Source organism: Chelon labrosus (assembly GCF_963514085.1).
Source record: "Chelon labrosus genome assembly, chromosome: 12".
NCBI classification, from domain to species: domain Eukaryota; kingdom Metazoa; phylum Chordata; class Actinopteri; order Mugiliformes; family Mugilidae; genus Chelon; species Chelon labrosus.
In genome coordinates, this window is record NC_140345.1 from 24,905,021 (window position 1) to 24,927,360 (window position 22,340).

Below are 22,340 nucleotides of genomic sequence, written 5' to 3' on the forward strand. Positions count from 1 at the left end.
TGCGGGACTTATACCATTTTATTTATCAATTCACATCATTCTTTGGTGTTTTCTGTTCTCTGTTTGGTGCTTTGTGCTCTACTGCAGGAGGTACAGTGACCTCTGACCCCTTGACCGCACCCGGCTGTGAACCTTGTCAAAATAAGGCTTCTCCCTGCAAGCATCCCGGCTAACAAAGACACAAGCAAGATCCAGAAGCTCCAATCGGTGCAGCGGAACATTAATGTTTTAAAACAAAGGGTTTTTTTGCCCATACAAGAGACTTCTATTAGCACGGCATCCTGCCAGTATGACTGCACCCGAAGAGTTCATCTGAACTTTTACAGTCTGCTAGTGAGCGCTGAAAAACACTCACGCTGGGTAGGTACTTTCACCTTGAATGTCTTCTGTCTTTCTCCCTTTTGCACACACGAACAGCCAAACAAATACAGATGACGACAAGTTGGAGCAATAGCTGTTTTTCAGAGAAATGCAAAAAAGTCAGAGAAATCAAACGGTCTTGTTTTTCAGTGCTACTGTTAATTTAAGGGAGCAAGATGTCTTATTTTTCTCAGGCTTTCAGGCTCAATTTTGTCTAGAAATGCTAATAATTTTATTAATACAGGCTACATCGCACTTAGTGGAGTAACTGCTACCACGGCTTACCCAGACACTGGAAATGAGACATTATTTATGGTCTCACCTGGTCCATCCAGTCCTGAACATGCTGAACACGTTGACTCAAACATCATACTATTGCCAGTACTGTGCTACACATTTCATTAGTCACTTCACTGCGGTAAAAATAAAACAAATCAATGTTTGGTGTGAGCAGCCTTTGCATTTAAAACAGCATCCTTTTTGCCTGAAACTATGATAAAAGTGATAAATAATTCAAATTTTTGTTGTTGCAAATCGGCCTCTGCACACTGTCAAATCATTTCAGTGGAGGTTTGTTAACAATCTGGCAGGCCATGTAATGCTATTCAGTGCTGGTGAGATAAAGCACCATTCTTGAACTGGAACGTATAATCTAAATTTGGACGAGCATGCGTCCTTAGAATGCCATTAAAGTAAAAGTTTAGCATTATTTTCTGCAGCATCGTCCAGTAGACATAAACCCGCGTGGAATACTGACGAGCCCGGGCCGTCATCCACTTCTGTTCCATTTCATTTCTTACTTTGTACTTTCTCGATCCCTGTCCTTGCCTCCCCTGCTCGTTTCTTAGTCCCTCCAACCTGAGATGTGAGGGAGGCACACGAGGAGAGGATACTCGGGGTAACAGGCATTTAACAAAATAAGACATTCTTGCTTCTGAGTCTTCAATTTAAAGCAAAGTCAATTAAACAATGGCAGCTGCATCATCTGGGCCCAAGTATCTATTATTTTGGAAAAGGCTCCAGGTACATCTTTCTCTCGCCCTCCTTCTAGTTCATTCGATGTTACCCGATATGTTTCACTGGTACTAAATTTTTATGAGGCTGAGATAGACTTTTACTTTGTGCATTAGCTTTGCAATGGCCAGCTGAGTTCTGGTCGCTCTTGCTGCAATGCAAAAATCTGTTAAAGGGGAACTACTGTTTTTACAACCGGGACCTTATTTCTGGCATAAAATACGATCGTTTACTCACTCAACTCCTTCAGGAGATAATTAGATCAGCGTATATCCATATAGCGGGAGTGACTCGGGCACCGAGATGTAGACTCTAAATAACACATTTGTTATGATACGCTAGTGCTATTCCCCGTTGAGTCCGGAGTTACCTGTTATCATCATCCGGGGTCTGTAGATTGACCTACAGACCCGGGTGTACCGACAAAAGTTTAGAGGCCATAAGAAGAACCCCATTTAGACCTACTGTACTTCGAGTTTTCTAGAGAAAAGGGAAGGTTTGTTTGTTAGGTGCTTCCTGCAAAGCAAGCGATTTTAACTCCCTTTGAGAGTTACTCTCATTGGAGGAGTTTAAGTAGAGTCTCAGAGAGCGCTTGGTTGTGTACTTGAATGAACAGAAGGTGAATACTTTAGCAAAGGCTGCAGTGATGCTAATGAGTACGTGCTCACTCCTAAGACTACCCTTTCCATCGGTAAGATCAAACCTCAAGCCAACAGTCAAAGATGCGGCGGTCAAAGCTAGTTCCAGTCAAGTTCACAGCCTTGCTAATTGTTTGAGCTCAACTGGAAAAGAGTAGTCTTCTGCTGACCCGAAGCTAAAGGGCTTATTGACGGTGTTGACGAACCGGATCCATGTGTCCAACCTTTTATTCCGGAGGAACTTGTGTCACTCACTGAGACACAAGAGGACCAGCGCCCAACATGGGACTGGTGGCCCTCAGTCTATCATTTTAGAAAAGAAAAGAGAAAAGGAAGCCAGCAATGAAGATGGTGGTTCAGAAGGAACAACGGGAGCATATGTGGAAAGTGAAGTCCACAGGAGCATTGGAGGCAAATTCCTAGGGCCCTGGGAGTAAGACAAAAACAGACAAAGAGCTGAAAAAATGTTAAAATTGAGATTATGGACACTCATTGAGGCAGTTCTGAGGCGTCAAAATTTGCCTGGCTTCAATCTCGTGTCTACTTTACACTTTTGCTATGATTGTCAAGGGCAGGTGTACAATTGGGTTTTTATTGGTGTGTGTGTGGTGTTTTTTTTTTTTTTTTTTTCTGCTTTAAATCACTGTTTTCATTGCCCTGCTCAGCTACTTGTGATGCGGCCCACTCGAAGGATGCGAGTACCTCCAGCTCCTCGGGCTCTGACTTGAGCGAATAGATTCACACAGCCACGGCCATTGGTTGAATAACAATTGTCAAATAATTATACTGGCTTAGTGGTGTGTTATATGTGTGGGCATGAGTCTGTAGTGAGGCGGTGAGTCATAGATACTCACTATAATTTGTTATATTCATTATTACCCAACATTTTGTTTGTTTTTTTGCGTGTATATTGTCAAGTTGTCCTCTCTGACCTGAGCTGTGGGTATTTCTGGAGATTAACTTAAGCCTAATTGATCCGTAAGTGTATTTCTGCCAATCTGTTTTGACTGTGGATGCGCTGTGTGTGTGTGCGTGTGTGTGTCTGAATGCTTACGGGGGTTTTCTGATCCATGCACATTATGTGCAGGTACACATACAGCCGCTCCACTGATTGTTTTTTCCACTGCTGTAAATCAGCTAATTAAGACTGATGCATTAATTAGCACTCTTGTAAACAATTGGTTTGTTTGAGCAAAGGTTGTTCAGAATTTAAAGACCTTCTGTCAACCTCATTTAAGAAGTAACTGGCTGGTCTGTGGTCTACCTGGAATGTTAATGTTCACTTGGAGAACTGCCTGTGGCAGCTGCTCACAGCCTTTCCGCTCTAATGCACGTAGCACACACCAAACAGCTATTTAGAGACAAATTTAATATTTACTTTAATATTAGCACACAGTCATAATCACGCCAGTAGTTTACATTGTTTTGGGTTGTCATTTGGTACAATTGCTCCCATCAGGAGCCGATCTCCCTAGAATTTCTTTGCCACCAAAGGTTTGGGACATTCAAATGATGGGAAAAATAAATTACCAAAATGCAGATGTCCAAGTGTGAGTGAATGGAGCAAGAGATTAGCCTGTCGCAGCCAGACTCGATTCTTAACAGAATTTGATAACGTGCTACTGAATTTTATTATTGGGCATGTTTCAACTGATGCAGATACAAAAAAAATAAAAACTCTCAATGCAATAGTTCTACAACCAACTAGAGCTATTTTGTTGAAAACAAATCCAACTCCACAGCGCTCAGATGTATGCTGTTAAGCTTGTTGCATAATCCACAAGAAGCGAGAAATTTGTTCTCTCTCCTAGGGCTGCAAGCACAAGAAAAAAGTTTGTTCTGGCCAGGTCATTTATACTTCATGAGAAACTCAAGTGCCGAATTCAGGGAAATTCTTCATAGAGCCCCTCCCACTGCAGCATACGCACTAAGCCAGAGGCACTTTTTTTTTTATTATTTTCAGATGTCGGTCAGTCTTTTTGACGACTGTGTCCGTCTGATCACGCCGTTCATTCAGCATGCACCCACACACAGTATGCCGATCTCTACCCAGAAGAGATTAGCGATCACGCCGTGAATGTTGGCAGCCGGGAGCTCGCAAAGTAGCTGCTAGCATTTCCGCTTTTCCGCATTAACCACGCCAACTTCAGATTTCTGACCAATCACAGAATGGTAGCCAGACATAACTGACATAATTTTGTTCTCGCAGCCCGAGGTGCAAGAACAAAATTTCTCGCTTCTCGCGGAGTGTGTAGCAGTCTTAACTCCTCCTTACATCAATTAGCATAAAATATCTCGTCAATCAAATCTGTACAGATCTGTTAGAACGGCCCAGTAGTGGTTGGATTAAGCAAAAGGCCTGAGGCTCAGATGAGGTGCAGACCAATCAAGTGTTTATTCACCAACAAAAAAACAATGACTGCAGAACACTGGTGGCATTAGGTCTGGCTAGCAGCACCCCATCATCAATCTGAGTCTTTGTCAGTGTGTGCAATGGCTCCCTTTTTATAGGCTGCCAACAACCCGGCCTCAAGCCCTACCAATGAACAGGTGGACTCCTTCTCCAGATAAAGAACACAATGACATATTAAATACAAATACATATACTTATAACCCAAATCACATTGCCTTAATAACCTCATTTAAAACCCTTACACAGATAGTGGCATTTTCAACATTTGCTACCCCCCCCCCCCCCCCCCCCCCCCTCTTCAATTACACACACAGTTTCTTCCGGAACCTTTTAAAAAGGTGTCCTTAGAAAGGAGATGCAGCAAAGAAAAGAAACACATCGTTCTTCAGCATAAGTTTCCACTTTTAAAACATTACCAAAACCTCTCAGCCAATGTGTCTCTTTACAGGACATGTCCTCATCAGTACCAAAAGACACTGTCAACAACCATGCACCCAAAACCCACAGTAAAATATATTCAGTCTCTGTTTGGTGGAACTTATGTCAATAATTGCCAATAAGAAATATCTCTGCGATGTACTTTAAATCAGTCGTAGAAATGAAGAGGCCCTTCATTACAGATTCCAATAAGCCTTGAGTGACACACACACACACACACACACACACACACACACAGAGTGAGTTAGAGAAAATTAATTATAACATCCTGTGCTAACATCACCGCTCACTTCTCTCACTGAACAAGAAAAAATAGGGGAGTGGGAAGTAAAAGAGAAGTAGATGTACATTCTGTTCAGTTTGATTGAAATTCTTTATAATATAATAAATGATGTAGACTGTTACCATGGAAATCAAGTTAACCAAAAAAAAAAAAAGTGGAGAAGTTGAACTCAAGCTGCATCTTTTTATAACATTTTTCTTAAACTATGCACAAATTTGGTAATTTTTCCCTTTGTTTCTCAGTTGGTAATACATAATAATGCATAATAAGGTTCGACACGAGGTAGATAGCACCTGAAAGCACAACAAGAGAAAAAGAGGGAAAGTGGCTGCACACAGTGAGCAAAAAGAAGCAGAAGGGGTGTGACAGTATATACGTTTTCTTTTGTATTTCAACAATAGTCCAGTTCAGTGCAAAAACTGACAATTATTGCTGAGTTGTGTTTTCTTTATTTGATTTGACCATCAGATGTCGACAATAGAATACGGACATTCAACTACGAGACCACTTCTCTATAGTTTGCATTTAATCCAAGTAGACATGACGTTCAGGGAGAATTTTCTTTAACTGAATGTCTTTGAATTTAACTTGTGTGAATAAATAGGCTTGGTTGTATACTAGGTGTCATACTGAGGAATTAAAGCTTCTCATGTTTTGCCCTGTGTTTCCTTTTTTCTGTTTCTGCTTTTATTTTGGTAACCGTTTCCTTTTGTGTTATAGTTACCTTGTCCTTCCTGTATTTTCCCACCTTTGTGATTGTCTTCCCCGTCCTGATTGTTTCCACCTGTGTCTCATTGCTCCAGTGTGTATATATTGCGTCTGTCTCCCTTAATCCTTCACCAGTTCGTCCTGTCTTATGCAGTGGAACCAGCTCTGTCTCAAGCCTTGTTCAGATCAGGTCTTAGTGTTATTCTCCTTCTCCACTGAATATTTGGTTATTTTCACCGAGGATCACATTTTTCCTCGAAGAGAGAGATTGTGTGTTTTCTTAGTGATTGATTTTCTTTTCATGATTTTGGCCTCTTGACGAGTGATTTTCAGTTTTGTCCCTCAGAAATAAAGGCTTGAGTACATTTGAACGCCTTCTGCGAGTCATGCTTTTGGGTTCAAACCTTGAGCAGTCGTGACACACAGATAAAATCGTTCATAAAATCGTTTGAGTTCAAATAAGAACAGTTCACATTTGATTAAAAACACATTTCGCTTGTCAATTCAATTCAGTTTCATTTATATCGCGTCAATAGCAATACAAATTGGCTTGAGACGTTTTACAACATGCCGATTGAAGCCCCCAGAGCAAGCATGAAGGCGACGGTGGCAAGGAAAAACTCCCTTTAACCGGAAGAAACCTTGAGCAGAACCTTAAGCTCGTATGGAGGGACCCATCTGATTGAGAACGGCCAGGTAGAGGCAGAAAAAGAGAGAGAAGACATAAACATACATCTGTCATACAGTAGATACATACATCTGACTAAAGCGTACATGTAGAACCTGATGGGGATACAAATACAACATATTGTTGATGATGTTACGGGACAGTTTGATAATTAATATATATAGATAAAGCTGTTAGGTGAGTTAGCTGCTATAATGATTGAATATCAGCAGTATCACAGGCAGGTTAATGAACATAATTGTTATGGAAAACATTTGTCTGAGGAGACCTTTCTAACTTGAAGCGGAACTAATGTTCTTTGTCGCTGCGGTACAAACTTTCTGGCGAGGCGGACTCTTTGCTTGCGTGCACGGGAGATGTCGCTTAAGTTACGTTGTTGATTAATGACGGCAGCTGAGTTATGCAGCCAGTGAGCTATGCTAATTACCCATTTGTTAACGTCATGTGTAACCAGCGTTTATGTCTAACTTATAATTTATACGTTAAGGGTTAATAAGCAACCTTATCAGTGTACGGTATTCATTTGGAATCTCATTCTAATTCTTTGAGAAGTTTTACAGTTTTTATTTTAAACTTTTGCTTGTATTTTATTTACATAGTTCTCACAGCATGCACCATTCTGCATATGACTTATGACATGGCATGGACAGAAGTGATGACCCCCAAAAACAAAATAAACGCCCGGAGCTACATCCGTGACCTCCTGACCTTTTTCGAAGCGGACAACAAATAACTCCAAAGTGGTAGCTCTTTGTATCAAGCACATCACCTGCTTTCTGTGATTCTGAAAATCATTTTTTTATGCAAGATCTTACACTCACACACACACATAAACCAATTCCTGTTGATTTTTGTAAACCTCTAGGGTGTTATTAATATGTTTTCATCTGTTTGCTGTATCAGTTAGCCATATATATGCTATTTTAAACAAGATGTCAGGGGATGTCTGTAAGTGTGGAATATGTGTGATTTTGCTCCTTTTGCAGCTTACATGTAGTTTAAAATGAACTACAGTTAAAAAAAAAAAAAAAAAAACATTTGAAAATACTCGGAACAGGTCTAACTATTAAATCAGAGGCAGAACCTTCTTAGTCAAGCTGAATGCAGTCCGTGCGTAAATGCACCTAAACAGATTCATAGTTAACAATGTTCCTGACTGGATTTTGGATTTTGCCAAACCCCCCCCTTGCCTTGTCCGTCTGCCTCGTAAGTGAACTTGTTTCTCGTAACTACACTACAAGTGAGCTTTTAACGACCTCTCTCTGAGTTGTATATCTGGGTCTATTTTCTTGAGAGCTTTTGCTGGAAGCTGGCCCTCGGGTCGACAGACAGGAGTTTTGCAGGTAGACACTTCTCGTCCAATTGGACCGTGCAGTATATTGTGAAAGTTGGGGAAGGGCTCAGATCTCAGACACAGGCAATTAACACTCCTTAGATATAAAATGACAGCTATTAGAAATAATCTCAGTCCTCACTTGTCACCCAGTAGAAGTGTTAGATGTTTTATCTGCAGGGACCCTGCCCTTTATCTGTATTTTCTTGTTGTCTTTTTACTTGATGTGTTTCAGAACTGCCACCGTTGGGCAGTGCACGTGCAGATCCCGGCCAGTCGCCTGCCATCTTGGAGGAGGTTCGTCTCCATCTACCTCACCTGACCACCTGCTCTCTATCTATCACTCTCTCGTGCTTAATGAGACAGAGAAGAGGGTCAGGCTTGAATGTTGTGTTGACAAAACAACCACAATTTAAAAAATGCTTGTTGGAGAAAGTTCCTGCAGCCAGAAAACAAGATTTGGTAGAAAAGAGAGGGGATCTAGTACATGCTGATTACTGTATACTAGGGGTTGTACAGACTGTTCGGTTAGTCAGTTTGGCGACTCACTGCTGTGCCTTGACGCTTTAAGCATCTTGTCGACTAGTCACTGATCACGTGACAGTAGCAACATGGATGCCTCCGAGAAGACGGGTGAGGAGTCCAGTGGGTCGTTGCAGTAAACTAGCAGCGGTTCATCAAGTGTGTGGAAATACTTCATACTACCGTGACATGTCAGTCCTGAAATAGAGGAAAAGTACTACTGCAATGCATCTGAAAAGGCATCCGCTAACGCTAGCAGAGGAACGGTCCAAATCCTCATCAAACTTCATCAGACGTCCTGCGGTAACAGAGAGAAAATGAAATTCATTTTCGAAGTTATTAGACCCTTAGCTGCAGTATCAACATGCTGTGGCGTACAATTAAATACTACTCATGGTGCTGAGGTGCTGCCTGTTTTTATACAGGCTACACATATCTGCAGCTCACAGCATGTAGCACATGAGCTGTCTGTTCTCAGCATATGTATTCAGGTCAAGAATATAGATTTCATTGTTTCAGAGCATTACTTTCTACTGTGTTTTTATCAGTGGCGACATCAGAGTTGGCGTCGACTTGACTTTCATCACATAACAGTCGACTTTAAAAAATCTGAAGTCATGCAACCCCTACTGTACACTAGTGAAAAAGAATGTATTCTAATATAACAGCCCTGCACTAAATCCCGCTCCGTGACTGTTAAAATATTTCTGCTGAAATAGTGGCTATTCAACTATAGCATCATTCTGGTTGATGTAGTTTGTGACGTTTCTGCTTAGTCTTGTCCACTGACTAAAATGGGTTTTTCAAAATAATAGAAACGTACTGGTAAAAACGCAAACCACAGCCTTCAAAACAAAAGAGTCAACAGTCTGTTATATTCATTCATTGTCATGGGACGGGTTGGACCCTAACCCAGCTGTCATTGGGCGAGAGACGCCAGTCTATCACAGGGCTAACACAGAGAGACGGATGACCATTCACACTCACACCTACGGCCAATTTAAAATCACCAGTTTACCTAACCTCTTTGGATGGTGGAATATAATGCCAAAAGATCCTCGTGTAGAAAAAGAAAAGGTAGACTTGATGTGGCATCTAAGAAGATACTGATCATTTGATAAGAACAGCAGCTATTGTAATTATCAGAGATCACTCTCTAACACCTACATCCAAACTGAAGCCAGAGTACCCGGAGAGAACCCACGCAGACACAGGGAGAACATGCAAACTCCACATGCTGTGAGGCATCAGTGCTAATTTATATTTATTTTGTGGACATACATGTTAGTGAAATACAGTTCAACAGTGCCACAAACCGCAGCCTTCAAAACAAAGACACAGTTGAGTCAACAGTATGTTATTTTTAACAAATGCTAAGATTTAGTGCAGGACTAATTTACTGTTATGTTGTTCATCATTTATTTGTTTACTGGAACAGGCTGTAGATGGATATTTGAATATAAGTGCATAGTCACGCAGGAGCTCCTCAGAGCTGCACACCTACCGGGAGGGATATAAACTGGAGGACTCTTCACTCTTGGGAGCTCATTTAGAGCAAAGCAGCCTTGTCTCTGTCATTCAGATTTGACGATTTTTAACACACTCTCCCAGTCACATACTCTCACTCAACACTTGCAGACCTGTACAGACTCATCCCACTTCTCCTGCTTATTACTTTTCCTTTTAGACTGTCGTCGGACTACCCTGCGCCAGTGCAGGCAAGTCAATCAAAAGCTTCCCATTATCTCTTTATCCCCCAGCATGCCCACAGCAAATCAAAATGCTGGAGAAGCAGAGAGGCTTTGGGGACACATGTCAGCATTTCCCTCAACTCCAAGGCTGCAGAAGAGAGAGAGAGAGAGAGACAGAGACAGAGAGAGAGAGAGAAGTAATCTTGATGTCTGCAGAGTGAATGCAACAGTAATCAATAACTCTGTGTTAAGGTGTGCCGATAGAAACCACACACACCAGAGCGATTCATAAAAGTAAAAAAGGGACTGGATGGAAAGCAAGTCTAAAATGTTGGCTATAAACAGATATTGATTACTCTGAATGGACAAGTGAGCACAAGCGAGATAGATTTTCACAGTGGCGTGGCACCTGCTCAGCAATGCTGCGTGTCCATGCCTCAAGGACCTTAAAATTACACCACTAAAACTGTGTCTGAAAGAATGCAATCGTGTTTTCGAGATTAACAAAAGCCGTGTAGGCAGTAGGTAGTTTTATACTCCTGAAGGCTATGAAATTCCCTGCAGCCTCCAGCACACATATTACATGTGATTACAAAATCTTTGGAGATGGACACAGTTTTTGTTATTTCAGGTGTTTGCTAAAATGCATTCAGGTTGGACTGAATGTGGCAGATGTCCAAAATGGAGGAAAGGTGTTGGAATTACAATCTGCCCTCTACTTTCAGGGTCTCACAAGAATGAACCTAATCATGAAAAAAATCCAAAGAATCATTTGAAGGCAACGACTGCCTGAAGTCTGGAACCAACAGGCATCACCAAAGAATAAGTTTCCTCCGTTATAATGCTTTGCAAAGCCTTTGTATTTCATTTTATTCTATTTTGGAGCCTTTCTAAGTGTGCGGTTCTGTCATTTTATCTTCAGCAAGTTGAAGTATGAGCTCGATCGGTTTGTGATCAGGTCATTGCAGATATTTTTCACTTGGTAACCTTTAAAAACTCCAGGGTTGCTTTCACAGTGTGTTTCGGGCCACCTGTACTGTGAAGCATTGGCCAAAAAACTTTATTTAATTTGGCTGAATCTCAGCATACTCTCACATGGAACACGGATCAGCCACAACATTAAAACCACCTACAGGAGAAATAACGGAGTATGTTCTGCTGGGAAACTTCTGGACCTGGCATTCATTGGTGTGGATGTTATTTAGACATGTAGCACCCACCTAGACCAGACCAGATACCCCCACCCCATAGCAATGACACTCTTTGATGGCAGCAGCCATCCCCAGCAGGATGCAGCCTGACACAGGCACACTCACAAAAACGATTTAGGAACAACTCAAAAAAACATGAAGAACAGCACAAGGCCTCCAAATTCACTAGATCCCAAACCGATTTCATTTCCATTTCATCTGCACTGAGAGTTCCTTTGAACACCATATTATGGGTGCAGAGTAAGACTTTCCAAATGCATTAATAAATAACACATTTTCCGTCCATTGAAAGCGGGAGTTAGATGTTAAAGATCCGAATACCCTCAAATTAAAGCTGAAAGTCTGTGCTATAAGTCCATAGTTATTAAACCACCGTAAGACTTCACAATTCTCAATTTAAGTTTAGTCAGATAACTATTATTATTACACAAGTATCACTTATATAAAGTACATTTCTCTCGTGCTTTGTTTTTGTTAAACAAATGATGGCCTTGAGTTCAACAAGTCTATAAAGTTCATGGCTGTTACAGCTAGCAGGGGCCATTGTCCTCGTGAATAATTTTTAATTTTTTTTACCAGAAACCATCAATCAATAGCCCCCCGCTCCCTCCACCATCTCCAACGTTAAACCTGTAATGTTAGCACAATGAATTGCATTACGTTCCGAGATACTATCAACTCTTAACGCCTCTACATTTTTAATTTAGTTCCTGTTGACACAGATTGCATCTACTATCACTTGTACCTTATCAGAGTGATGAAAAGCAAATTTCCACGCTGAATATATCTGTCATAGTCTGGACATGAATTATCTGTTATCAGGTGGAACTTTCTTTCATGTTTAAGTGCTTTCATCCAGTGCTTAGATTCATGGGCATGGCGTCCATTCAGAAAACGTCCTAGATAATATCCCGCTTTGCGTGCGGCTGTGATTTGCGTCGACGGTCCTGGAAGTACCCTAAATTTCTCCTGTGGTACAGAAATGGTGAAACAAACAAGAGGGATATTTGAAAATATAACAAATACAGGAAGTCAGGTGACGGTATTAGATTGGCTGGCGGTCAGGGTGGATGGATGGGTCAGTAAAACATTGGAATGTAAAATGGGAGACTGCTTTTCTTTGATTGTTTGAGTTGGTTTCTAATAACTAAAACCACTCCATAACAGTGATGAAGCAGTGATTTTATCCCAGAGAAAGGATTCCTTAACCACATTGTGTTTTGTGTCCAGCCCACGCTGGTAAGATCTATCTTCCTGGAGTTAGTCCTTTTATTTTCATTTCCACAACAATAATAGATAATGGAATTCTAACTAAAGGATATATGGAATGAGGTGAATTACACTGAATTAGGTTACCACCTTCACATTGTAATGTGCCAGGAATGCACAGTTTTGATTGAGGCAGTGCTTTGCCTCATGATATTAATTTACAAACAGAACTTTTGGCACATTTGTGGATGCCATCCAACCATTCTTGCAGCAGGGCGTCCAGTTAAATCGTATGTACTGATTCTGAACTCAAAAACTGTCAACTATTAATAGATTAAGACTTTACATTGAATTATGTTACAGAGTGAATAAAGAAGAAACAGATACAATGAAATATTATACTGAACTAAAAAAAATAAAATAATCACTTCACAGTCTGAAGACATGTCTTAAAAGGTGTTTGCTTTATTTTTTTACATAATTTTCATCACACTGGGTTCCAGTTCCTGAAAGACGTGTCCTGAGCAGCAGATAAGAGGTTTATGATTATAAATCAAATAGTGACATTCAGTTTCATCCTAAAGAGTGGCCGCAGAACTGATCAGACTACTAATTCAGCTTCTGTTAGGGTACAGAAGTTTGGATTAAAGGGGGGGAAAAAAATAGAGTGAAAACAGGAAAAAGAAATATTGAAGATTAATAGCCTTGTCAGTTCTAGTGGAAGCTAATAACATGGATCAGTGAAATTAGAAGGTAGTGGCTTGTATTTCAGTACAGAATAAATATGTTTGAACAAACAGACCGACTGTTTGGAAATGCTCTCTGTGCAAAACCAAGCTGAACATGGCGTCGTAGAATTGCATTGGTTACAATAAAAGATGGTTCACCGTTCAGTCTTCATGGGAGCAGTGGACAGCTTCCTAAAAGCCTGGTGGAGGAAGCTGTTCTTGAGTCTAGTTGGTGGACTTTAAGCCTCCAGAACCAAATTCCAGATGTCATGACAGTCAGGTTGGGAGAGGCATGAGCACCAGTGATCTTACCACCTTCACCTTGGCTGCAGGGTTTTCTTATTGGAGGTGGTACACAGCTCTCAATGATGCCTAAGTAGAAGGAGCATTGTTATGCACACCTAAAGCTGCTGCCATCAAGGAGTGTCATTGCTATGGGGTGGGGGGTGCCTGGTCTGGTCTAGGTGGGCGCTACATGTCTAAGTAACATCCACACCAATGAATGCCAGGTCCAAAAGTTTCCCAGCAGAACACTGAATTGCCACAAGATGGTCAATGTTATTCACTTCTCCGGTCAGTGGTCATAATGTTATGCCTGATCAGTGTAAGCTGTAAAAATACACTCACTTTCCAGTGCATCAGGTACATTGGTGAAAATGAATGTATCCTAATATAACAGTCAATCTTCTTGACTATTCTAATGGTCAGGAAGATTGTATTTCAACTGTATGGTCATATTGGTTAAATTGTATTGAATTAAATACTAAAGTGCTTCTATTATTTAGACTTGCTGACTAATTTCATTTTCATTTCATTTCATTTATTTGGCACATAAAATACAATACAAACACAACAACAATACATAATACATTAACAATACGTAATTGAAGAAGGTAAGAGCATAAAGGCATGCCAGGGAAACCCCAAAAACCCTCAAGGGGCTTGTTTTGGAGGGTTCCCCAAAAGAACATTTAAATTTTAATTAAAGAAATACTAAATATAATGGAAACATGAGTCGGTACACCACAATATAGTTCAATACACCGCAGACTCCACAATGAAAACACAGTTCTCTCACTGGTGTGCCTAGTGAACTAGCAAGTGAGTGTATGTTGAATACAACAGTAAACAACTGCTGCTTCTTTACGTATTCAGCAGACACATCATTATCCTCTTTAGAGTGGCATTTTTGTTCAGTATACTGCCTCCTTTTTATCCCTGCTTTGGTAGTCAACTACCCAAAATAAAACCTGGCTTGATTATTTTCTCGGCCGTTTCATGATTGGCACGTAGTTTACTGTGAGTTTTATCACTTAAAAAAAAAAAAAAAGCTGTTGTCTTGCAGGCAATTTCTGGCTTTCACCTGAAGTAAACGTATAAAAAGAGTTGGCAGTCTGAAGTGTACAGCACAGCTGAGAAGAACGGTCCTATGTGAAAGAACACTTAAACAAATCTTTGTTATATCAGCTCTAATTACAAGTTATGAATTGCCATATATCACTTGTACCTGTTTACCAATGTATGTGTGTTACCTTTTTGTAAACGTATTGTAGCAATGCATCAGTGGATTCATTTCATTTTAATGTTTGACGACTTCGGATGGACATTAGCTCGTAGCTAAAGCCGGCATATTCACACAACGTCATGTATTTGTATCAAGTGTTCATTAATGTGTGCTGTCCTCAAAATAAAACTGTCCCCACTATCCTTAGGAATAATAGAATAAAATGAGAAAAGTCTTGGAACTTTTTGTTGTTTTGTCTCGCTGTCTTGTTCGGCAGTCGATTCAACCTGCTGAATGGGACTCTCAATTCTAAAAGGAATTTTCCTTTAACATGTGAGACTCCCGTTTCTTCTGTATGGCCTAGAGAAAGTCATTAAGGAGAGCTAATGTATATAGGCTGTTTGGACGTAATGATGAAGAATGCACTCTGAGAAGGCAGTCCGTGGCTGATTGCTTGCTACTGCAGAGGAGCCTGTTAACAATGAGCTTGGGGACACGCAAGAGAAAGAGACTCTGAAGTCTCTCTAAAACACTGCCTCCGAAAGACTTATTAGACTGGGGTCATAATAAATGACGTACATGAGCGAACGCATTCATTCTCCTGATCAGGGGCAGATGTGTGTGTATACTGTGGCACAGATGGGAGGTCAGACTGTGAACCCTCCATGCCAGTGTTTATCGTAACGGCAAACCAGCCGTGACAATAAGACCAAATAGTGCTGCTGACTTAGGTGTTGCTGCATGATCTATTAAACAATGCTTGTGGTTTTATTGCATGAACAAACTTCCACTGGTGGCACCCAAACCAGCTCTACTTACAAAAAAAGCCCTCTTCAATGTAATGATTTTCTGTATTAAAAAAAAAACAAAAACAGCATGCATAATTAAAACCATAAACTTTGGCATGTGGCGGATAATGATTAGATCTCTACATGTATACATGTATAGTAATGCATCTGCACACGAGGCAGTAGTTTAGGCCATGTTTGACACACATTTCGTCTTTTTGTGTGCATGTATGTGTGTGTACTCGTTGACTTTCGGGAGGGATTGGGTCAGTTTAGGAAGATCCTCGCTCGAATAAACTCCACTGTCTCTTCTTATTATATCTGCACTGTAAACACAATAAAACAGAAGGTCAGCACCAGTGAAGCAATAAGCAGCTGTGTGTGTGTGTGTGTGTGTGTGTGTGTGACGGAGTGTTTAAAAGCCTCACAGGACACATATAGCTTCTGCCACGAAAACTACGTCCATCTTTAAATTAGGCTACTAGTAAGAACCCATTCTAAACCTAATCATAAGCCTGAACCCACAGGTGCCAGTGGAGGGAGATGTGGTGGATGGAAATGTGGACTGCAGAGTGCAGACTTGCAGGGGATATGAGAGTGTGGGAGACTGTGAAATGGGGCCAAAAAAAAACTCTAGCATCACTCCTGAGTAAGGTTCATCTATGGGTGCCAGACCAAGGAGACAAAATCCCTGGGGAATCTGCAGCGGCTGAGCACAGTTAACTAGTTCAGCGGGTGAGGACGTATTTGGGGGTGGTCCGGACGCCCAACATGATCTATGGTGCAGGTTACAAGACCTTCATAGAGAAAGTAAAACCGCTGTCAGAAAAACAGCTCTCCAGATTTGTTAGTTTAGATGAGATGAAGATGTAAAAAGAGAAAAGTCTTCTTTGAACTTTGTTTGGCAGCTTAGAGAACCAGTGCACGAGCAGATAAATCAGATGGTCTCCAACACTGTCTTGTTCCGCAGTCGATTCATCCTGCTGAATTTGCTGAAAATCTTTCAACAGGGGTCCGGCAAGTGCCAATGGACATGGCTGACTGTTGGCTTTTTGTAGTACGAATAGCAGCAATGGCAACTTCTCCGAAACCATCATAAAAAAAAAAGACTGACTGCCATTTGTCGCTGGGCAGGGGACAAAGATCTTCAGTGAAATCAAGATGTAAATATTTGGCTATAATGATCATCATTTTGTCTGGAGGCAAAAAGGGGGAGGCTTGCAAGGAAACTATCTTAACTGTGAAGCATGGGGGTAGCAGCATCATGTTGTCGGTGCGTTTTGAAGCAACAGGGACTGATGCTCATCAGGCATCATGACGTAGGAAGATCATGTGGATATACTGATGCAGAGACATCAGCCAGGACCTTACATATACACATAAAGACTCTCCACTGTCCATCTACATCTCAAAAAGCTGAAACCTCCTCTGCCTCCAGCCCCTGGAATGTATCACACCCGTTACACTGACTAGGCCACTCCAAAGGGCAAATGGTACAGGTTGAGTCCTTCTAAGCCCTGACCTGAATCCTATTGAGAACCTGCAATGTGGCTGAATTACAACAATTCTGCAAAAATGAGTGGGTCAAAATTCCTCCACAGTGCTGTAAAAAACAAATTTGCAAGTTGTCGCAAATGCTAGATTGCAGTTGTTGCTGCTTGCGCTCAACAAGCTCTTACCCTATTGCTTTTAAGGCGAGAGACAAGCAGTTTTTTGATTATTCCGTATGTCCTGAAAATATAGAGAAGTGACAAGCTGCAAGCATACTTTCAAAGTTTAATGGAGTGGCCTCCACAACAAACTGACCTCAGTCCAGTAGGAAATGTATGGGAAGGACTGAAAAGCAAGGAGGTAAAAAATTCCTGCAACTTATTGTGAGAAACTTGCGATAGGCTACCGGAAAAGTCTGAAGTTGGATGCATTTGGCTATATGTTGTAAGTATGTGTATATGTTGTAAACTCCTGACTTCAACTGTATAATGCTGACATTTGATTGACTGTTACGGAGTAGGAACACCGAAAGGACGCTACTGACTTGTCTTACCAGCTCTAATATCCATAGGAGAAGAAGACACTTAATCCACAGCTCATTGACACTGGAAGCAATGCCCCTTTACTATAGGGTTCAGCCTCAGTGCAGCTTTAGCTTTGATCAGTTTGCTCAGCATTCATAATCCTGCATTTTGAAACTGGGTTGCTCTGGGAGCCACTTGCTGAAAGTTGCAGTCTACTCGCTGCTCAGTGATTTTGACGCCTTAATGGGATATGATGGCAGCTGTTTATTAGTGCGGCGATGGGAAGGAGTCTTGGAGACAGGCCTTGACGAGTGTACCACCCTGATCCCTGTAATTACAGTCTCCGTGTTGTGTGCTGATTACAGATCTATAATGAGAAATCCACCATGCCACCTGACAAGAGCACTCCTTACATCACTAATCTGATTCTCCAGTAATTAATTATTCTTTTGTTCTCACAAGAAAACATGCCTTCTTGGCATCATGGAAGATTTTTTTTCTCGAATGTCAAGCCTGAGTCTGGCCTTCTGTCTCTTTCAAGGGTCTGTCTTACATTATCTAATGCCTCTCCTCAGACCTGTCTATTTATGCACGTGCTTCACATTCTTATATAAGCACGGTAGTTCTTCTTATAAATTTGCAGCATTTAACAAATATTTGAAGCAATGGATATTTAGACATTGCTTTTTTTCCTGTGCCTTTCTCTCATGCACAAACAGAAAGCGTTTTTATTTCTGCAAAAAAATATGATGCTGAACAATACTGAACCCCGCTGTACCTGTGTCCACCATCTCTACACCTTCTAAGAGCATACAGGAGGGCTTTTGAGCTCCAAGAGATCAGCTCCACACAGTTTTATGGATGCTGCAAGGTGATTTTTCTTGTTTTGCTCTGTAGTGTGACAAAATCCTCAACAAGTACTCTTCATAGCTGCTGGCAACAGAGAGGTTTGGCCAAGTACCTACAAGTGAAACTATACCAAGCCACCATGTCAAGTCTCCTGAACTTTGCACCTTTTGTGTAATGAAAATACTGTAATAGTTGATGCAACATACTCTTCAGGATGATCTTCTTTTTGTTTTATATATGCATCCTTGACTCAGAAATCTGCACACGTATTTCAGTTGGCTTGTGCACATGTACAAGAACTAATGGCAACATACACCGATCGGCCACAACATTAAAACCACAGACAGGACAAGTAAATAACATTGACCATCTTGTGACAATTCATTGTTCTGCTGGGAAACTTTTGGACCTGGCATTCATTGGTGTGGATGTTACTTAGACATGTAATGTTCCTAAATCCAAGAAAACAATGCCTCAGGCAGGGCGTAAAAAGCATATAGTGCTTTTAGGTAGTGTTAACTGCTGGACTGAGAAGGTGTTTCAGTTCTGTCAGAAACCAGAGGGCACATGACTAAAAAATGGTATTACCATCTGTCTCTTTCTCTTTCTATCATGGAGTGAAAGAGGAGGAATGTCATACAGCAAAGGCTGGAAGACCAGAAGTGAACCTGTGCCACGGCAGTGAGGGCTACAGCCTAAATTTATGGGGCGTCTGCTGGATCAGGTAAGCTATAGGAGTGCCCCAGGGTCACATTTCTTATGACGTTTAATTGCCCATGTGCATTTACAGTATCTTTTCTTAGCTGTCTTCATCCATTATAGAGCTGAACAAATCCCTAGAATCCCTGTGTGACCAGGGCATTTGTTCCTGTCTTCTTGTTTACCATTCAATCAAGGCGCAGACAACACTAAAGGACTGAAACTCCTTGGATTTTCTGTGTCGGCGAACCTCCTTTTTGGCCCAATCATGAGGAATGGAGGACGCAGAAAATAAAACAAAACAAAAAAAGGAGACTGCTATTGTGTTACAGGACTTTCTCACACTGGTGAGATTAGAGTATAACTGTAATGTGATGGGTTATTTTCCTCCCCGATATGAAATCTTCTTTTCTCTAACACGCGGCCCACTGCCAGACCAAAAGCTTCCTTTGTATAAAATGCTGCCCTCTGCGACTTTGTGTTACATCTGAAAGCAAGTATGCATGGCCAAATGCCAAGCGCCGCATATATTAGCATTCAGTCAAATTCTCCCTGGCTGCAACACACACAGAACATTAGCCTGTTCTTTATCCAACACAATCTTAAACAGCATTTATCACAGTGCAATAATAATAGTAGACTTCGGTGGGTTTCCCCAGTGGCCTTCTGGGTCCAGACCTGTGCGCTGCACCCCGGAGAGATGATGGAGAAAGTGTATTTAGTCTAATTAAACTGATTACTATGCGCTCGCTCTGTGTGGGCTGAAATAAATAAATAATTGCAGCCTCGGAGGCACAGGTCAGTTGATAATAGAGGGGTTTTCTGATAATTAGCTCCAAATGGTTTAAGCACAGCACCCTTCTAATAGCCAGGCATCATGCCTTGCGTTGTTGCAGGAGAAGGTTTACTTACAGCACACATTTTTTTTAAGATAATTAAGTTTCTTGAATACAGATACCGCCGTGAGAAAGTCAAGTGAGAGGGGTAAGGTGTCTCTGACTCTATATAATGGCTGCAATAAAATGTATCTGACTTTGCGGAATTGAGCAAAGGGCAGAGCATTGAGAAACGTGCAAGCTAGAAATGTTTTTAAATCATCTCTGTCTTTGCAAACCAAATATTTTTCGAGAGAAAAGGGAAGGGAGACGACTCATTAAACCTCTGTCCAGTCGTCAGGTCTCTGTCACCCCCAACACCTAACAGGCGGCTTAACAAACACGACATCTGATTGAATCAAATACCAGCAGGTACTGTGAAGCTGCTGATCTGCAGATAAAAATGAATTTGCAACAAAAAAAAAAAAAAACATGAAGAGAAAATGCTGTGCTGTTAGAAATTATCATAATTTACTCCACATCTGCTGAGATGCAGCCATTACTTCCACTTGGGGTTCTTTCCATCGATTACCAGTACTATCCGGCATTGATTTGACAGTAAAGTGTTATTAATCTCTTTAACTCTTCAAAGTCCCATCTGGAGACGGCACTTTCATATACAGTGTAATATTATATAGCTTTTAATCCTCTTAAGTGGCAAAGTGTAGCATCGACTCATTGTGCGAGGGGAGCACTGAGGAGAGTAAGATATGTAGCTGTATATCTCCATGACAGCATATGTGACCTTCACCTGTCTTTGTTAGGGCCATCACTGAGAAAAAGAATATTATTTGACCTTTTCATTATAAATTATGAGTCATTTTATTTCCAAATACAGGTAATGTGTACACCGATCAGCCACAACATTAAAACCACTGACAGGAGAAGTAAATAACCATCTTGTGACAATAAAATGTTCTGCAGGGAAACTTTTGGACCTGGTATTCATTAATGTGGATGTTACTTAGACATGTAGCACCCACCTGGACCAGACCAGGCACCCCCACCCCATAGCAATGACACTCCTTGATGGCAGCAGCCATGACCAGCAGGGTGCAGCCTGACACAGACACACACACAAAAACAGTTTAGGAACAAAAAAACATGAAGAACATCACAAGGTGTTGACCTGGCCTCCAAATTCACTAGATCCCAAACTGATCAAGTATCTGTGGGATGATCCACAGAGGCCCCTCCCCTCAAAGGCCCCCCTACTAACAACATTCTGTTGCCAGACACCACAGGACACCCTCAAAAGGCACATGTCCATTGTTTGATGAGGCACAAGGGAGACCTACACAATATTAGGAAGGTGGTCATAATGTTATTCCTCATCGGTGTAAAGTATGCAAATCTCCCTATATGGAAGGATGCAATAACATTTCTGCAGCACTGAAAGTGCCGAAAGCCTGGTAACTTCCCCCATACTCATCAACAGTCTTCCTACATGCCTTTCATGGTAGAGTGGTAAGATGGTGGCCACGATTCACTTGTTTAGCAAATGCAGGGCACACACACACACAAAGGAGTAAGACTGGATGAAATAATAAAGTTCAATTTAATGAGACTTAAAATTTTTCCTCCTGCATCCTTGCACTTTCCTGCAATGCAATTTTTCCTGCAAAAACATTCCTGTTAGGTGGAAATCGAGGAATCATGGGTGGAAGTCTGTCCCTCCTTTATATTTAAATTAAAAAATTATTTTGAGAATCTCAGCAATGTCATTTAGATATGTCTCTGCATCTTGTTTAGGACTTAATACACTTTTTCTCTCTAATTTTCATATTTGTATCTCCCGTGTCTTGGCAAAGCTGAAACATTGTGCTTTCAGTTCTGCTCTTGCAAGAAATAAGAACTAGACAGTTTACCCTACACCAGTGTGTGTGTGAATACAGGTCATATTTATCATATTTTCTCAGTCGGACAAGCACTCAATGCCACTAGGAAATAGTGTGTATTTGTGACAGCGCGCGCAACTGCAGAGTGACTCGGCGCCGACTTTTTCGCACTCGCGCGCCTCCCTCTAATGTACCTGTCATGCTCTTGATATATGGCTGCATGTATATTTTAAGGTTCACCTGGCAAGCATGTCTCCTGCAGTTTCTTTGTGGCATAATGATTGATCAGTGCCTCTTCCCGGGGTATTTTTCACCACATGAGGCATGCTGCACATTATATGGCGGGAATTAGAGTACAAACTGCAAGAAGGTAAAATTGTACTCAATTAATTAATTTTTTTTTAAAACAATAAAAGCTGCAAATTGGATCATGCATGCAGATAAGTTTGTCATTATAAAATAAAGTCCTTAAATATAAATGAAATGTTTCCCATGGTTAGCACTGATGCCTCACAGCGAGAAGGTCCCGGATTCGA